The following is an 18,345-nucleotide window of genomic DNA, read 5'->3' as shown; positions in this document are numbered from 1 at the left end:
AGAAAGAGGTGAAAATTGATACACATGTAATAGCAGCAGCTGGGTGATAGACCGGAGGAAAAATATTTTTCAGACACAGTCCCAGAACTCCTGTTTCAGCATTTCAGAGATGATGCATAGGCACAGGAGGACAAAGGCACACGAGCCCAGAAGCCCCCACCTCTACTCCTCCCTCCCGTCTCAGGTGAAGGAGTTTAGTTTCTGGCATTTGTTCACAGGTTCCTCTTCTCGTTGTCTTTCCGTGTGACAGCTAGTTGGCTGCTTGCACCAAGGGCCGCAGTTGCACAAACATCATACAAGTAGCCTTGCTAAGGGCCTGATCTCCACAGTTGCACCAAAAGAGCAAATCTTGTTAAATTCTCTGGTCCCCTTTGCTTAACACACAGACATACAGTGACAAAGTTTGAGTAGAAGTGAAGCCCAACCAAGGCCACTTTCCAAGTCAAAGCCAGCAAGGTGATCTCAAGCAATAGCAAGTGCTGTTCTGTTCTGAGAACTCTGTCCATAGTTTTGTGATGGGGGTAAAAAAAGATCTTCATGAAGGTGCCCATGTCTTCCCCATCATTTAACCCCATGACATGGCAAAGTCTACATCCAAAGATATGGATGTAATCTTTTCACTCAAGTGCTTGCATGTGCTACAGTCTTGTTATCCAAAAACTTCCTGGTCAAACAGCACTAGAAAAATTACACTATTTGTCAATCGTATTCAGAGTGCTCAGTATCTGCAAAGTGCAAAGAACTGATACTAAAATGCTGATAATAAAATGCTATAGAAATAAGGATAACTTCTCAAACCTAACTAAGCTTTTTCTGACTTCTGCTCACTTCATTTTATCAAATAAGGAGGAGGTTCTGCAAAGAATGCATTCACTAACCTCAAGGTCCTAGGCTGTCCTTGGGTTATGAGAAGGGGTAGCCAGGTGAACATTGTTATGATACACAGAAATTTAAGCTGCTTTTCTTTATGTCCATGGCAGACAGTGCACAGGAGGAAGATACAAAGACAGCACATCAGCACATGTCCATCTAGCCTCTCATGGAAGGAGAAGCTGCATCAGGACTTTGGAGGAAACATGGAGACCATTTCACAGAATCACAGAATTTCATGGGCTGGAAGGAAGTTCAAGAGATCACTGAGTCCAAACCCCATGCTAAAGCGGGCATTCTACAATAATTTGCACAGGCAGGCATCCAGATGGGTCTTTAATATCTCCATAGAAGGAGACCTCACAGCCTCTCTGGGCAATCTGTTCCAGTGCTCCATCACCCTTACCAGAAAGAAGTTCTTCCACATGTTAATATGGAACTTCCTGTGTTCAAGTGTTAGGCCACTACTCCTTGTCCTACTCAAATACACCACCGACAAGATCCTGGCCTCATCCATATGCCATCCACCTCCCTTTAGATAATTATAAACATTTACCAGATTCTCCTCTCAGTCTTCTTTGCCCCACGTTGAACAGATGCAGGTTACCCAGTCTTTTAACTGTGGCTTGTTGGATGGTTTTTTTTGTTGTTGTTGGTTGGCTTTTGTGGGTGTGGTTTTGCTTTACCCCTCCATTTGTTTCAGAATTTCATGCCCCTATATCCAACAGAAGTTTCAGGTTGCTGTTACATCACTTAGATTGATGCTAATCAAGTGTCCTCTCTCTTGTAACTTGTATCTTGTAACTTGTAGAATAAAGTCTGTCCACTGCAAATATTTTATTTCCTTTCTTACTCCCTTGTATGACAGACACCAGCCTGGAAATACTGGATAACACCCAATATTTTTGATGTCAAAGAAACACTTTGTTCAATCAAGGTCCTTGTTTCACTCAAGAGCAAGTAGTATAACTGCATGTCGTGCAACTCATGAGTCAGCATTGCAGGCTCTTGGGCCCTCCAAAAGCATTAAGCAAATAAAAGCAAAATTAGGCACACAAGCTTTCCATTTATAACTTCACGTCTCAAGGAAAAGTACACAAAGGAGCAAGGGCAGAAAAGTAACCTTTTTCCAGCAAACACAGCAACAGACACATTCATGACAGAAAGGGGATAATTTATCATCCTTCACTCATCTTCCACAAAAAAAAACAAAAAAAAACCAAAGAACAGCATAATGTTTACCCAAAGCACAACCATCTCAGCTGCTGGCAGTTTTATTAGCTGAGTATCTTAAATCTGGTTGCTTAAAGATGATAGACCTGCTCTTCAGCAGTCCTTCTTCTTCCCAGCAGATGTGATACTCAACCAACTGGCAAAAATACAGATAACTGCAAAAATAAATACAGAAAATATTTCTCACTGCATGAACAGCCCTCAGAGGCCATAACTGCTTCTGTCCTACATTCCTTCCATGCCCATGCTGGAGCTAGGGAAGTGAAAGGAAATGCTTTCTTCAGCTTTCTGTTCCAGTGTTGAGAATAAGGAAGAAGTACAATGCAGGAGATGTTATGAGGGTCTGGATAACATTTTAGCCAGATGTTGTGACTTCTGTAAGCCAAACAGAAGGTCTTATAGAACCAAATGATCCAGACCTAAACTCAGCAAATGCTATAAACACATCTTAGTACCCTAGAAACGCATCTTATCAACATTGGTGCTGACTGCCACAGTATAAATAAATTGAAATCACACAGCAGGTCTCTTAAGAGATAGATAGTACCTTCAGCCTGCTCTCACTCTTTGAAATGAACTCAGTGAGGAAAGTCCACCCTCCCAAGCGACACTGACAGAATGAAGCTATTTCAGGACTTCCATGCAAAGAGAAAGACCTTGTTTCGTAAGTAAAAACAAGGGACAGGAGACAGGAGTGGAGATTTTTACAGCTTTCTGGATTAGAGTCGCAAAGAACTTGAAAATCTGAAAACTGAAAGGAGCAGACACTCTCACAGACAGAAGCAAAATGAAACTGCCACAGATTGCTCATTGCAACATGCAAGAAAAGAGATCAAGTATTCTAAAGTAACAGACAGGAAAGTGGAAATAGTTGCTGTGCACACCATCAGTATGCTGCAAACCAAGATAAAATATGGGCAATGTCTATTCTACCATCTTCTGGACTTTTCAGATTATACCATGTGTTGGAAATGCACGTCTGCTTTTCACATAAAATGGATAGTAACTACTTGAAAAGCAAATTTGAGTGATCCACAGGGTAGAAACTGATTAACATGGAGCTCAGTATATGAATTTATTAGTTCATTGCCACATGCCTGTTTCACACTGTTACACTGGTATAACATTCTTTACCTCCATTGCTGTGAGTCTGGAAATTGAACATTCATTTAGTGCTAACAGTAACAGCATTTCCAGCTAGAAACTCCTGAAACAAATGAATAATTTGCACTGAAATACTGGGCTTTCAGAAAAAGCACTTCTTCCGTTTTACCGGGTTACTCACATCTGTCTCATTTGTATTTAAAAGGAAAGAAACTGGGATCATGCAACAATCTTTCAAACAAAACTCTGCTACCTTTCCACAGCGAAAGGTAAAGGCGTGAATCAGTAATGGGCTGCTGATCAATTTTTGACAAACTGATATTCTCATGACAGATTAACAGGGTATACATTTGACAATTCATGCAGTGAAAGACATGGGCAAATATGCAGGAATAAACACTTTGGGTGGAACTTCTTGCCTTAGAATCATCCATACAGGATCTTTTTCAACTATTCTATTTGTGACAAGTTAATGTCCGCCTCATTAACATAGGATTGATGCAGAAATGGATATTTCAGCAGATCATCGTTGCACTCTATTTTTCCCTGACTAAAATACAGGCAGTTTTAACTCTGGAAAGAGGAACTGCACAAATCCCCTAAGAATTGTAACAAAGCTTATTGTTACTAGTATTAAATAGCAGCCAAAATGGTAGCAATGACACATTTTTTTTTTTCTTTTTTTCTTTTCTTTTTCTTCTCTTCAACTTTTCCTGATGTAATTCTTCGACCAAAGAGTGTCAGGAAACTACCTTAGAGCACTACATAGACCACTCCAAAAGTAACGTTGCCTATTTATTTCCATGGAAACCACAACAGATACAAAGAGCACAATAACACTACTTAATAGAGCAAATTCTTAGCGGCAAAACAGTTTGTTTCAACGCAGTCACCACTATTAGCTATGCATTTTCACCAGCAATGAACAAGAGCCTGCATGGCATGCTTGTCAAAACCTGCACCACTGGAGGTGACCCACAGTCACTGTTGCCAGTACTGACACACCCCACTGCCTCACTGTGCTCACCTCCACTGTTTGGTCTCCATCAGTGTGCAGCAAGCATCAGTGAATGACAGTGGGTGCCATTTTTTCTGCACAGAGAAATTCAGTGACACACCTTTGCTTCATCTGCACCCCCATACCAGACACCATTCTGTCAGACTGCCCCTTTGCTGCCATCTGTCACACAGCAACGACATGTAAGGAAATATTGGCAGGAAGGTTTAACTTCTACTGCCATACTACCAACATTCACCTCTGAACACCATGGGCCAACATGAGAAAGAAAAAAAAAAAAAAAGAAACCCTACAAAAAGAAAACAACCTAAGGCATAAGAACATTTCTACAGAAATACCATTACATCACTAAAATTTCCACTAAATATTGACTTGTTAAAACTCAAGGTTAAATAACATTTGCTGCAATTATGCAATTTCTTTATTTCAGCTCCATTAAGCATGGAGGGGAAAATATGGAAGTGTTTCTTGTTCTGTAACTTTTCATAGCTGTTACTAACAAGCACCTAGATAAAAAGCAGTGCTCTTTGCAGTCCTAAATGCTGTACACAATATTTAATTCCAGGGAGCTCTCTGGACAGCATTAACAGGCAAAACTGTCTTTCAGATCTTTAACCACCTTCTGATAAGAAAGCTGGGTTGAAAATAATCTCTCAGAAAGGAAAACTACCTTGAAGACTGCAGATGAAAATTCAGATAAGGAAATGAGGAAAAAAAAGTGTAAAAAATACCACTTAAGAAGACAACAACCACGGAAGAAAAAAAATAACACGTGGTAGCCTAATTCACATTTTGTAGAATATAATGCAAGCAGCCTGCAAGGTTCAGCACAAAAAAATACTGGCTTGACATTTAAAGAGCCAATGAAACAGGTTTTTCTGTGCAGAAAGTTTTCTTGAAAATCAGACAGCTAGAAGCAGAGGAAGAGAACAGGCGCAAGAGGAGTTGCCAGAGCTTTAAATGGCTACAGGCACAGTACCACATATTAATCCAGTTTAATACACAACTAAATCCATCGCTTTACCATAATAATACCTTATTTCTCAGTCACTGAACTGAGAGTCACTAATGCAAATGATGGATGACGAGGTAAGTGTTAGTGAATGCACGGGAGATGAACAAACCTATAGAATGAGTGAAGTGGAAGAGTCTTAAGAATGTGATATCTCTGGCTGGAAACATGCAAACAGCTGAGCTCTGGAGCTCATCTTTTAGTCCACCATTTAAAAAGAAAGAAGCAGGAACAAAGGACTGAATGTGCTGCATACCTCCAAGAGGTCTGGAGATCTCCTCTTCATAATCAAATGCAAGGACATTTGAATTATTTTCTAAATGTGCACTAATTATTTAGAAACAAAACAACCTCTCATCCAAGTTTTGTTTTCTGCTATGAAGTCCAGGTTTATGCACTTGAATTTATACACTTTTGAACACTGGCATGTGTCTGTCTGAAATTTCAAAATATGTTTGTCAGAACACATTTTCTAGGAGCAGACTTAATTGTTGAGTATTCAAATAGTTCAGATAAGATGCAAAACTACAAATAATGTGACTTCTTACATCTTTCTTTCCAGGACATTAAGGGTGTGTAAAGATAAAGTGTAAAAATTAGTACAAGTGGAAAATATATATATGTATGTTTTTAACATATAGGCATTTTTAACAATTTATGCAATTATATCAATATTTTGCACTGAAACCATGCACATGTCTGAATACCAACTCCTGTAAGATACATCTCTGTTAACATCATTTAAGTGTCATGTTTTAAAACTTGAAATTTCTTTTCTCAATAGCAGTAACAGAACACGTGCGCTTGCATAGGCTCAGAGATGTTAATGTTACCAATTGCCAAAAGAGTTTTACGTAACTCTAATACATGATTATTTTCTTTTAGAGTTACAGATTATCCTAAGGGAGAACAAGAGCCAGTCCAATTACTTCTCATGAGTAAATGGTCTGGTGATTTCAAATCTATTTCCTCTTTCTGACTCAGTCACAAACCAAACTCATTCTTTGCCAATACGTATAAGTTGTTTGCAAATTATTCACTGAATAATTTATACGAAGGAAATTCACCCTAAGGGTTTGTCTGCAAGCTTGTTTGCTTTTACTGATCCTTACCTATTATCCACTATGTTTATGTGCAGGCTCCCAAATCACACAACATTATTTCAGCTCCCTACATGTATGAGTGAAAGTAAGCTGCTGTTTCAATTGTTTTCAAGAGGAAAAACAAATCACGAATTGGGAATAGCCAATCTTTTTGCTAGTGAGATGTGATCTTTGGCCAGCTGTTTAGAAGTCGACAATATTCACCCAGAAAGAACATCAAGGAGTGTGACCAAACTAACTACAGTCACAGGGCTGGCAGTGAGCCTCACCAAAAGGCAAATCCTATTTCAGTTATGCACAGTGGGAATAATGCTAAATTATAACACTGGTGTGAGAAGCCTTCTCTTTTCAAACCTTGCTGAAGCACCAAGGAATGGGCTAGATACTGTGAGACTCAAATTTTTCTCTGGTTCCTGAAGCCCAGAAGCACTTCCCGGACAGCCCATCTCTCTACTGCAATCAGTCAGGCCACAGCACTTGGCATACATTCATCAGGCAGTTCTTTGGCTTCACTGCAACGCCATGGTTCTTGGTGCTGTGTCACCACTGTTGTGCTGGGCTGATGATGAATCAGAAGACCCTCCCAGACAAGCACAACACACACACCAAAAGCACATCGTTGATTTTGAAAGGCAATACATTCACAGAACTTAATTACTCATGAAGCTTACTAGTTTAAGACTTCTTACCCAAGCCAAGAGACAGAAGGAACAGAGTAGGAGAATCAAGTAGAGGCCTCCGGAGAGACAAACTGGGGCACTGTGACACAAAGAATGCACTCTGTTCAAAACTAGGATTTAACTGTAGTTCAGGTAATTGTTCAAGATGACACTGCACTAATCAATTTACCAGCTATGCTAAAGGCAAGAACTTGCCTTGTTGTGAGTGCTGGAGCCCTTGAGTCTGCAAAGCAGTATGCTCTGGCTATTTAGAAGTAACAGCAGCAACTCTCACACTCCTCTGCATTAAGATTAGATCAAGACATCCAGCACTGGACAGGATTATGTCCCCAGGTAAAAAACACCTGAGGAACGCCATTTCCCTCTTAACAGATCCCACAGCCTTCCTTAGCCTTTGACCCAAACCCAGACTGCACCACAAGAGATAATTATTTTAGAATATTTTATTAAAATAAGCATGTTATGACTTAAATGCTACACTCAGGCACCAGTGAAATAGCCACATATTTGCTGGAAGCCGTTTTCTCCTATCCTTTATGTGTGCACATAATAGAAATTTTTACCCTGGAATTATGTAATGATAGCAATATTGACTCCCATTTCAGTCTACAGAAGATTAACAGTCCCTTGAGGGTTATATTGACCCTGGCTTCACTCTCAACAATATTTACCTCTCAGGTCAATGAATCTTGATGCTGAATGCAACAGAAGTCAATACCTGCTTATTACTGTTCAAATAAGAATTACTGAGAAGGTTTATGAACACAAGGCTGGTCCCTGCCAACACTACAGCAGTTAAGGCATCTGTCAATGATTCCATTATGTCTCTCTTTTTTTCCAGGTCTTCATAACTCACTAGTAAAACTTGTTCCAAGTAACAACAACAAAAAAAAGCCAACTATCTGAATACTCAACAATTCAGTCTCAAGTCTGCTCCTAGAAAACATGTTCTGAGAAGCATATTTTGAAATTTCAGACAGACATATGCCAGTATTCAAAAGTATATAAATTCAAGTGCATAAACCTGGACTTCATAGCAGAAAACAAAACTTGGATGAGAGGTTGTTTTGTTTCTAAATAATTAGTGCACATTTAGAAAATAATTCAAATGTCCTTGCATTTGATTATGAAGAGGAGATCTCCAGCACCTCTTGGAAGTAAGCAGCACATTCAGTCCTTTGTTCCCGCTTCTTTCTTTTTAAATGGTGGACTAAAAGATGAGCTCCAGAACTCAGCTGTTTGTATGTTTCCAGCCAGAGATATCACATTCTTAAGACTCTTCCACTTCACTCATTCTATAGGTTTGTTCATCTCCCGTGCATTCACTAACACCTCGTCATCCATCATTTGCATTAGTGACTCTCAGTTCAATGACTGAGAAATAATCTGCCTCACAGCTGAGCTTTCACAGGCATTAAGATTTATAAGGCACTGAAGCTTTGAGCAAAAACCAAAAAAACACCAGTATAACAGAAAGAACTTCAGCATCTTCCAATTGCTAACTGCCCCCAAAATTAGATAACGTATAGGGGGGTAGGTCTACACATGACCTTATGGTCCTCTGACAAATTAGCATACTGTGTGATGGAGATGAATTTTATATAAGGTCCAATACCATTCTAGAGGCTGTGATGTTTCTCTAAGGACTGATTTTTGCGTTTTTGTTTAATAACATGCCTACTCTTCAATCTTCTGCTAGAGACAGAAAAGGGTGTTTCTAACTGTTATAGTTAAGCATAAAAACACTGAATAGATTTTCCTAGTCAGTTAACCATATTCTTGAGGGGAAACATAAGGTAGTATAATTATTAAAATAGCACTCTCAGTAATATTCACATCTTTATCACATCAATCCTTTGAAAAAAAAAAAAAGATTTATAGCAAAAGACACATTTCTCCTTCGCAGAACAAAGCCATCTGCCTCAAATATACCATCAGCCTCCACTAGATGAATCCAAACATACTTTAAAGCCCTGGAGTAACCATTAGAATGGAAATTGGACACTGCTTGTCATTTGCAAAGCCTTCTTAACTAGAGAGGCTTCCCATTTGTTCAATTAAATGTTTGTTCTGCAATACACTTTATGAAATCTACCTCCAAACAGTGAGGACTGAAATAATATTGCGGACATGCAGCACAACTGGTCCATTTAGAGAGCTACCCTCAGCAATATATGAAGTGATGGACAGGACTGGGTAGCAGGATTGAAAATACAGTACTACAAAGATCATCTACGAATATTAGCGATGAGCTCTGACCTTCTGTACCCTATTGTGCATAGCTGCTTGATTCACTTGGGTTTATCCAATTAGAACATATTGATTTAATTTAGGAATTCAGCCAATGAAGCTACGTAAGGTTTACCCTAAGAGAATCTATCCGTCTGCTTTAAAAGCTAAGGGAGTCTGAAAACTTGTCTGTCACGATGCAACAAGGAGGCACATATCTACATGGGCTTGATGAGGCAATGTGCATGCAGAAGACATAGCCACCATTAGAAGAGAGCACAAGTTCAAGCTGCCACTTATTTGCATGCTTCCTGCAGAATGGAAATCATTGCACTGTGCTCCAGATGCTGCAAACCTCAAGATGCACATCCAGGGTTTGTAATTAAGACTGGCAAACTTTTTCACAGAGGAAGAGGGAGAAAAAAAGCAAAGCTATCCCAGCCAGTCTGCATTCATTTTGAGATTTCTGGGGTGCTGGCCTGTTCTACCACATCATTATCAAGAGAGTCACCTTTTCAATGAAAAATACTTCCTTACAGATTGACAATCTGAAAGAACCTAATGAGAGCACAATGTCTTTTTGAACAGCGCTGAGACTAGGGCTGCAGATTCAGTAAACTGAATGAGCAAAGTAATCAAACACTTCTTTAAACAGAACTTCCAGACCTCATGAAAGAAGAATACAGAGAATAAATGGAAATGTTTAAGAAACAAAAAAAAATGGGATGACAGAAAAAGTTCTTATCCAAGAAAGCACTACTGCACAGGAAAACAAGGAATGGGGATTACACTGCCCATCACAAGCTAGTATGAAACATTTAGAAGGTTTTACTACAGCATCTAAAAAGGCAGATTCTCAGCCCTATATCAATGACTAGACATTTACACTTGCTCTGCAAGACTGCAGTTACCTCTTATGTAGATTTAACATAACATCAACAGCCAAAAATATGTACAGGACACTTCTTTCCCTGCAAAAGGTCTCCATCTTCCCACTGGGATCTTTACAGCAGGAGTTTTCCAGCAGAACAGCTGGAATTTTGAGCAATTCAGAGTTCATATTTTGAAAGCGTTTTGCACCAGCTGCCAGCAAGGTGAAGAAAGGTCTCTGTAGATGCCATGTGACGTGGCAAGGGGAGACAATGCTGAAAAACCAAAAACTATACTCTAGTTCACCAGAAGATCCATAAATATCTGCCATGTTTAGACAGATTAAGCTGGAGACTCTATTAAGCCTAATGCCTTAAGAATTATTAAAGTCTCTCTCTCTCCACATAGACATATATATATAAAACAAAGCAAAAAATATAAAAAAAATAATAAAAATATTTTAAAATAAATACACACACACACACACACACTTTATATATACACATAGAGTCAGTGCCCAAATAAGGGAAGCGAAAAGGGACTTAAATCCTTTGCTAGGCAGTACCATCCATTTCATATGACAGTGAAGGTGCACCAGGTCATTCTTTCAGTATTGTATTACTTAAAACATTTTCCATCCTTGCTCTTTCAATATAAATGCATCCCTCCGCAGCCAGTAATTCTATAAAAGACATGCCCCAAGGGACAAGTCTCTAATAATGTTCTAAACTTGCTTTCCAAGCACTTACAACAATTGCAGTAGCAATTTTAAAATAATAAAAGAAGTAAATTCATAGGACTCAACCTCTTCTTTATTTGCAGGGAACGTTGGCTGTGCTGGAATTGTTACAATCTATATCACTAGAAAGACATATCTTTAGATTCTAACATGCATTTGCCCATAACTCATAAGCACGTATTGCTGTAAACAGCAAAGCGCACAGAAACTCCAGAAACTATCAAAAGTGTCCTACTTTACTGGTTTTATACCCTGGCTTCATTTCAGCTATATCTTAAAGGCCAATTCCACAGATGTCCAGTACTTCTAAATGCATAAAGCAGCTTATCAAATATCTTTCACCAAAGACAAATATAAAAATCATCAGGGATGTAAATGAAAACCTAACCAGAACAAATCCAGCTTCCGCAGAATTCTTCTACAAAGCATCAGTGGGAGGCAGGCTTATAAGCTTGCAGCACCAGAGCAAATCAGCGTGGCTTTCAGCACCCCTTCTGAAAGAGCAGTTCTTCCATTCTTCCCTGCCAACCCTGCAGTCTTCTCTGTGAAGTTAGACACGGAAACCTGTTACACCCAAACAAGCACCACAGTAATGGCAGCTGCTCACTTTAAAACTCTTACCATTCTCAATTCTCACATTACATTAAAACTCTTACCATTCTCACAAAACAACCCTCACAAGATCAGGGCAGTATTTTGCTACAGCAAATACTACCCTCATGAGTGGAGACAAAAGGAGATCTAGAGAAAATTCTGCACCATGAGGCCTTGAGGTAGTGCAAGGGACAGGAACCAGACCGCTAGGGAGCATGCAGTGGAACCTGAATTTCTATTTGCCTCCTCAATTTCTTGTCTGGGAGACTTCTCACTTTTGCACCATGCAGAAGAAGATAATAATAACAACAATCAAGAAAACTGCAAGTACTTGGGAAAAAAGCTCTGCAGGTTTTTCTCCACTATCTCCAATCAACAGCAAGCTACCAGTGACAAAATGCACTTCTGCCTATTATTTTTTATTGTCACAAATTAAGGAAAGATTCAGCTCATTCAAACAGAACTGGAATAAACCTTCCACAATGGGAACTGTAGATATTAGAAATCAACTATAAATATTAGTTTCTCATAGTTTCACTGCCCCAGGGAGGTTCACAAACTCTGCTGGATTCTTCTTACCCTCTCTACCCCTTAAGCTATACTAGAAGCCTCACTACATCATCTCAGAGAATGACCAGACTCAAGCAGTATTGCTAAGCTCTTTAGTGGCACGAGGCAGCACTTTTAACTTTTAAAATAAACACCTTCCTGCACCTCCAAAACAGCTGAAGAAAAGGGAATTTGCCAAGATAGCCCTGCATTTCACTGATCTTCTGATACAAAAAGAGTCAGCAACAAATGCATGATGTAATTAAGGTGAAAAATAGTACTAGGTTGAGAGTCCAAGTCCCTTACAATTTCTGTATGTAAACTTACTCTACCCATAAAGGTAGAAACTATTAATATTTAGATATTAATCCATAGGAGCTACTAAGAAATTAAGGAAATTCTCATTTATATTAAGAGAACACATAACTAAGCAACTTGTCATTAGACTTTCTATTTCACCTTCTAGGGAAAATCTTGATATCTGACAAAGTTTTCCATTACTGCCTCTATTATAAGGCTACTTGTTCGTTTACCTTGCTATAGATTCAGCAATTAAGAATGGTACAACAGTAGGCACAGTTCAGATGATATTCAGAAGTTATCTTACCTAGATCTTAATATGCTGCTTCTTCCAAGTTTTGGTATTTCTCCCCAAAAACTCTTTGCTTTAACTGGAAGGAGTTCACCACCTCCTAGAGAGTCCTTACACCAAACCTCAGTGGTACTTCAGCACATTACTCAACTCCCAGCTGAAACAATTCCCCACACAGAAGTTGTGTAGTTCTCCATTAATCTAAAAAAATACCTAGAGAAGGTGCAAGATTGTTCAGAACTTTAAGAAAACATCAGGAAGACAATAATACTATAATGGCACATTAAAAGAGAATAAATTTGCATGAACAAGTATACACCAGAAGTGAGAAATAACTCTTTATTGCCTAAGCTGGAGTTCAACCAGCATTTTCTAGTGTATAGCCTAGACTATATTACAGAAAAGACAAAAGTCAGGGGCCACTATGGTCTACCAGCAGCGGATGTCTAAACCCTGGACTTCTCAAGAATGATTATCTCATTCCTTGAACAATGAAACTACATGAATTCTGCATGTTTCCTCAAGCACTTTACATTTTTTTTCCAAGAATAACAGTTCTGCCTTGTCATCACTCGTGCAAAATGGCTATCAGAAAATAAGATAGGTCACAAGCATAAGAGAGGAAACAGGGAAAAAAAAAATAGTATATTATAGCCAATAATGAAATTCTAAATGAATTTAGAATATATACCTTTACATTAAAAAGGAAAAGGGGGGGGAGGGAAATGGGGAAGGATTTTCTTTTAAAATAAATTGAGTCCCCTGCATCTACTTCATAGATGTGACCATGGGAAATTCCTATCAAGTTAGTAAGCGCTGCCCCTCCACTCCGCTCGTGAGAGGCTGTAGGCCACCTCAGCCTCCTCTGCTCTGGGCTGCACAAAACATGGGACCACATCTGCTCCTCATATACAGAATCATTAAAGTTGGAAAAAACCACTGTCAACCTGTATCACCCACCATACACCCACTAAACCATGACCCTCAGCAGTGCTACATCTACTCTTGAGCACCTCAATAAACCCTGGGCAGTGTTGTCCCAGTACCCAACCACTTTTCAGAGAATAAATTTTCCATAACATCCAACTTGAACTTCGCACAACCTGTGAAGCCTATTGTAACTCTTGCCCCATTGCTGTTACCCAAGAGAAGCGGCTGAATTCCTCCCAACTAAAACTCCTTTTATGTTCTAGCCTCCCCCCTTTATCCAGACTAAACAGTCCCATTTCCCTCAGCTGCTCCTCGGAAGGCTTGTCCTCCAGACCACTCTTCACACGCCACTTCCCCTTGTCCTTTTGACTGCTCTATTTCAGATTTGAGCCACGATTGATGTTGGCCTTCTTGGCCACCTGGGCACACTGCTGCCTCACGTTCAGATAGCTCCAAAACTAACACACCAGATCTCTTAAGAACCTTTGCCTTCCTCAGAGCCTCCAGTCTCAAAACGTATTTGGCCCGTACGGGGATCGAACCCGCGACCTTGGCGTTATTAGCACCACGCTCTAACCAACTGAGCTAACCGGCCACACCCGGAAGCCTGTTTTTACAACCTCTGACCCCTGATCACATGCAGCGCAAGACAGCAGCTAATTAAAACTGTTTTCTGCTACCATCCCAATTCTTCTCAGTATGCCACAGGCTAGCCAAAAGGTTGGATTCCCATGCTCTAGCTAGACCTTTCACCATCCTCACAGCCCTCCTCTGGACAGTCTCACGTAGTTCTATGTCCTTGGATTATGATACCCAAACATGCACACAGTGCAGGAGCAGAGTGGAACAACCTCTCCCTCCACCCAGTGGCAGTGCTGGGCCTAATGCACACCAGGGTACAATTGGCCCTTTGGGCTGCCAGGGGGCACTGCTGGATCACATTCAACTTGCCATAACATCAGATCCTTTCCGTAGGGCTGCTCTCCAGCCTCCTACCCCTCAGTTTGTAGGTTTAACAAGGGTGCCCAGGTACAGAATGTGGCACTTTCTCATTATTGGTGACTGCCCAGCCCTCTGACTTGTTGCACTCACCCTGCAAGGACTCTCTGACCTTGAAACAGTCAACAGATCCTCCCATTTTAGCGTCACCTGCAAACTTACGTAGTATACATTAAACGTTTTCATAAATAACATGGATATAGGACTCAAAAAGAAAATACACTGTAAAATACACTCCTGGGGAACCCCACTAGAGACTGGCCACCAGCCTGACGTAATCTCATTTACCATAATCTTTTGAGCCTGACCCATCAGTCGATTGCTCACCTACTGTATCATGTTTAGGTCTACCTGTAAGGTGGACATTTCATCCAGGAAGATACTGTGAGAAACAGCACTGAAAGCTTTGCTGAAATCCAAAAAGATTACCTCTACTGGCTTCCCTTGGTCAACTACTTGGGAGTAATCTTACCATAAAAAGCACTGAAGTTTGTTAAACTGGACTTTCCCCTCTTCAACTCATGTCAGCTGTGACCAATGGCAGCATTGTACTTCAGGTGTTTTTCAGTAAGTTGTAGAATAATCTTCCGCCATAATTTTGCCAGGTAACCAAGTGAGACTGACAGGCCTCCAATTGGAGCCTTCTTTTTTGCCTTTCATGAAAACTGAGTAAACATTTGCCAGCTTCCAGTCAGATGGGATCTCTTCAGATTCCCAAGAACACTGAAAAATAATTGAGGGGTCTGGTGATTGTATCAGCCAGCTCTTGGGTGTACCTTGGAATGAATCTCATTGGGCCCTATAGATTTATATGCATCAAGCTGGAGCAGTAAATCCTGCACAAATTAGGAGTTAGCTGGGAGTTTATCATTATTACAGTGAGGATCCTCCATCTCAAGGCTCCAGAGGCCTCAGAACTCATCACTAGTGTTGAAGACAGGCAGACACAAAGAAGGCATTAAACACCCCTGTTTTGTCTACGTCTCTGTTTGTGAGGTGACCACCTTCACCAGTTAACAGAACAATATTATCTCTAGTTCTTTTCTTGCTGTTAACACATTTTTAAAAAGCCCTTTTTGTTGTCCCCACAGTACTGGCCAGCTTCCACTCTAACTGACCTCAAATTTTCTCCTGACACCAGCAAACAGCACCTCCATAGATCTCCCACATCACCCAATCTCTGTTTCCAACAGTCATACAGTTTATTTTGTCACTTAAATTTTAGAAAAAGATCCCTGCTCAGCCACGCTGGCCTTTTGCCCCACCTGCATGACTTTTCAACATTTTGGAATTGCGTGTGCCCGTTGACTTAAGTGGCGATACCAAACAAGTGACACCCATGCCTTCAGAAGTGGTTTCCCAAAGGATCTTCCCAATGGATCCCTGAGCAGTCCAAAGTCTGCTCTTCTCATATCCAGGGCTAAAAATTCACTGTCAATTTTCCTCCTATCACCTATGATTTTAAACGCAACTACTTTGTGGTAGATGGCCACCAGTTGCCACTTCATCTACAAGTCTCTGTTTACAAGAAGCAAATCTATGAGGCACCTTACTTAGTCATCCTCCTTAGTATCTGTATCAGAAAGTTATCAACAAGGTGTTTCAGGAATCTCCTGGACATATTTGTATCAGCTGTGTAGTATTCCCAGTGAACATCTGGGAAATTGAAGTCACCCATAACCACAAGAGTGGTTAATCTAGAGGTATCTCTTAGTTCCTTAAAGAATAAATCATTGGTGTTGCCATCCTAGCTGCCACATTTCCTTTATTTGCTTGTCACTTAATCCTTACCCAGACGCTCCCAGCACTCCCATCACCAACTGTGAGCTCCACAAAGCCCAGCCCCTCCTTGCCTCATCTGTCCTCCTGTCCTGGTTTTATCAGTATTCTGTATCACAACATCATGTGCTGCTGTCATCCATCACGTGGCAAACAAATGTAAGCAAATACTGGTGGAAGGTTCAATCTCTGCTGCCATACCACCAACATTTGCCTCTAATACTGTGGGCCAACATAATAAATCAGGAGGCAGTGCTTTCAGAGCAGCGCTTGTAAAATATACAATACTGTTACTATATAAGTAACAAAGCATTTTGATTTTTAATATTTTTTTAGACAGTAAAAAAGAGAGGAATAAAAATATAAAATTAGTGGGATAATTGAATTGATCTTGATTTTGTGAAACACATCAGGTTGGCTAGATGGCAGTGGCTGCAACTCTTAGTGAGGTCTCAAGGTGTTAATCAGATTTTTGATGAAATTTTACCCTTTCTGTATTTCATCCTTGACAACTGTTCACAAATGTGCATACTGCCAAAAAGCAATAACATGAATAAGGTGTGACTGTGAAGGATATTTTTCTCTGGTAATATAGGGATTATGAAAGACTGGTAAAAAGATACAATCAGATTTTTGAGTTGAATATCTGATTGCAACTACATCTACATATGTTCCATTTGAACATTTGCAGGTCATGTATATATATCAACTGAAAATGGTGTCAAAAACATAAATTTACAACTTTTTTTTTTTTTTAACCATCTTGAAACCTATTCTTAAATTCCTTTATCAAAATTCTCAGAATGTACTGAGCTCCACCTGAGGGTGAATAAGGAACAAGTGGAGAGCTTGTGGGTAAGAATTAAGGGGCAGGCTAGCATTGGTGATACTGCTGTGGGTGTGTATTACACTACCTGATCACGAGGAGGAATTTGATGAGGCCTTCTACAAACAGCTGGAAGTAGTCTTGTGATCCCCTGCACTGGTTCTTACGAACAATTTCAATCATTCTGCTATTTGTTGGATAAGCAACAAAGCCAGGCACACACAGTCCAAGCAATTCCTGCAGAACAGGGAAAATAACTTTCTGATGTAGGTGGTGGAGCAGCTGATAAGGAAGGGTGTGCTGACTTGACCTAACACAGAAGGGTTGGTCAGGGATGTAAAGGGTGGGAGCAGCTTGGGATGCAGAGATCGTGAGATGGTGGAGTTCAAGATCTTGCATGGAAAACGTAAAGCAATAAGTAGGATTGCTAGCCTGGACTTCAGGAGAGCCAACTGTGACCTCTTCAAAGACCTACTTGGAGGCATCCCAAGAGCGTTAGAAAGTAAGGGAGCCCATGTGAGCCGGTTGACACGTAAACACTAATTCTTCCAAGCTCAAGCATCCCTAAGAGTAAGAAATCAGAGAAAGGAAGCAGAAGGCCTGTATAGACGAGCAAGGAACTCATACATAAACTAAAAGGACATAAACATTTCATGGACTGGGAAGAATACAGGAATGTTGTTAAGGCTCGCAGGGATGCAACAAGGAAGGCTAAGGCCCTCTTGGAATTAAACCTTGAAAAGGAGGTAAAAGTTCAAAACAAACAAACAAAAACATTCTTGTTAAGTATGTCAACAGTAAAAGGAAGACTAGGGAAACTGTGAGTCTGCTACTAAATGAGGTGGGTACCCTGGTAACAGTAGATGGTGAGAAGGCAGAGATTCTGAACACCTTCTTTGCTTCAGTCTTCAATGTGAAGATTAGCCCTCAGGAATGCCAGACCCTGGAGGTAAGAGTCTGGGTAGAGGAAGACTTCCTGTTGGTATAGGAGCATCTAGTCAGAGAACACCGGGCCAAAATCAACACACACAAATCCATGGGCCCCGATGAGATCCATGTGTGCTGAGTGAGCTGGCAGAGGCGATTGGTGAACAGCTCTATCATCTATGAAAGATGATAACCTTTGAAAGGTTCTGGCAAATGGGAGAGGTGCCTGAAAACTGGAGAACAGCCAACGTCACTCCAGACTTCAGAAAGGGCAAGGAGGATCTGGGAAAC

General features: G+C 40.3%; 1 non-coding gene across 1 annotated transcript; it reads right to left on the bottom strand.

The window, feature by feature from the left end:
- Positions 1 to 14,044: 14,044 nt before the first annotated feature.
- On the bottom strand, positions 14,045 to 14,118 carry TRNAI-AAU. Its single transcript has one exon. It is a non-coding gene; the product is annotated as a tRNA-Ile (tRNA).
- Positions 14,119 to 18,345: the final 4,227 nt, after the last annotated feature.

Source organism: Meleagris gallopavo, chromosome 1 (genome assembly GCF_000146605.3).
Source record: "Meleagris gallopavo isolate NT-WF06-2002-E0010 breed Aviagen turkey brand Nicholas breeding stock chromosome 1, Turkey_5.1, whole genome shotgun sequence".
Taxonomy (NCBI): domain Eukaryota; kingdom Metazoa; phylum Chordata; class Aves; order Galliformes; family Phasianidae; genus Meleagris; species Meleagris gallopavo.
Note: the sequence above shows the minus strand (reverse complement) of the source record. Positions and strands in the feature narration are given on the sequence as shown.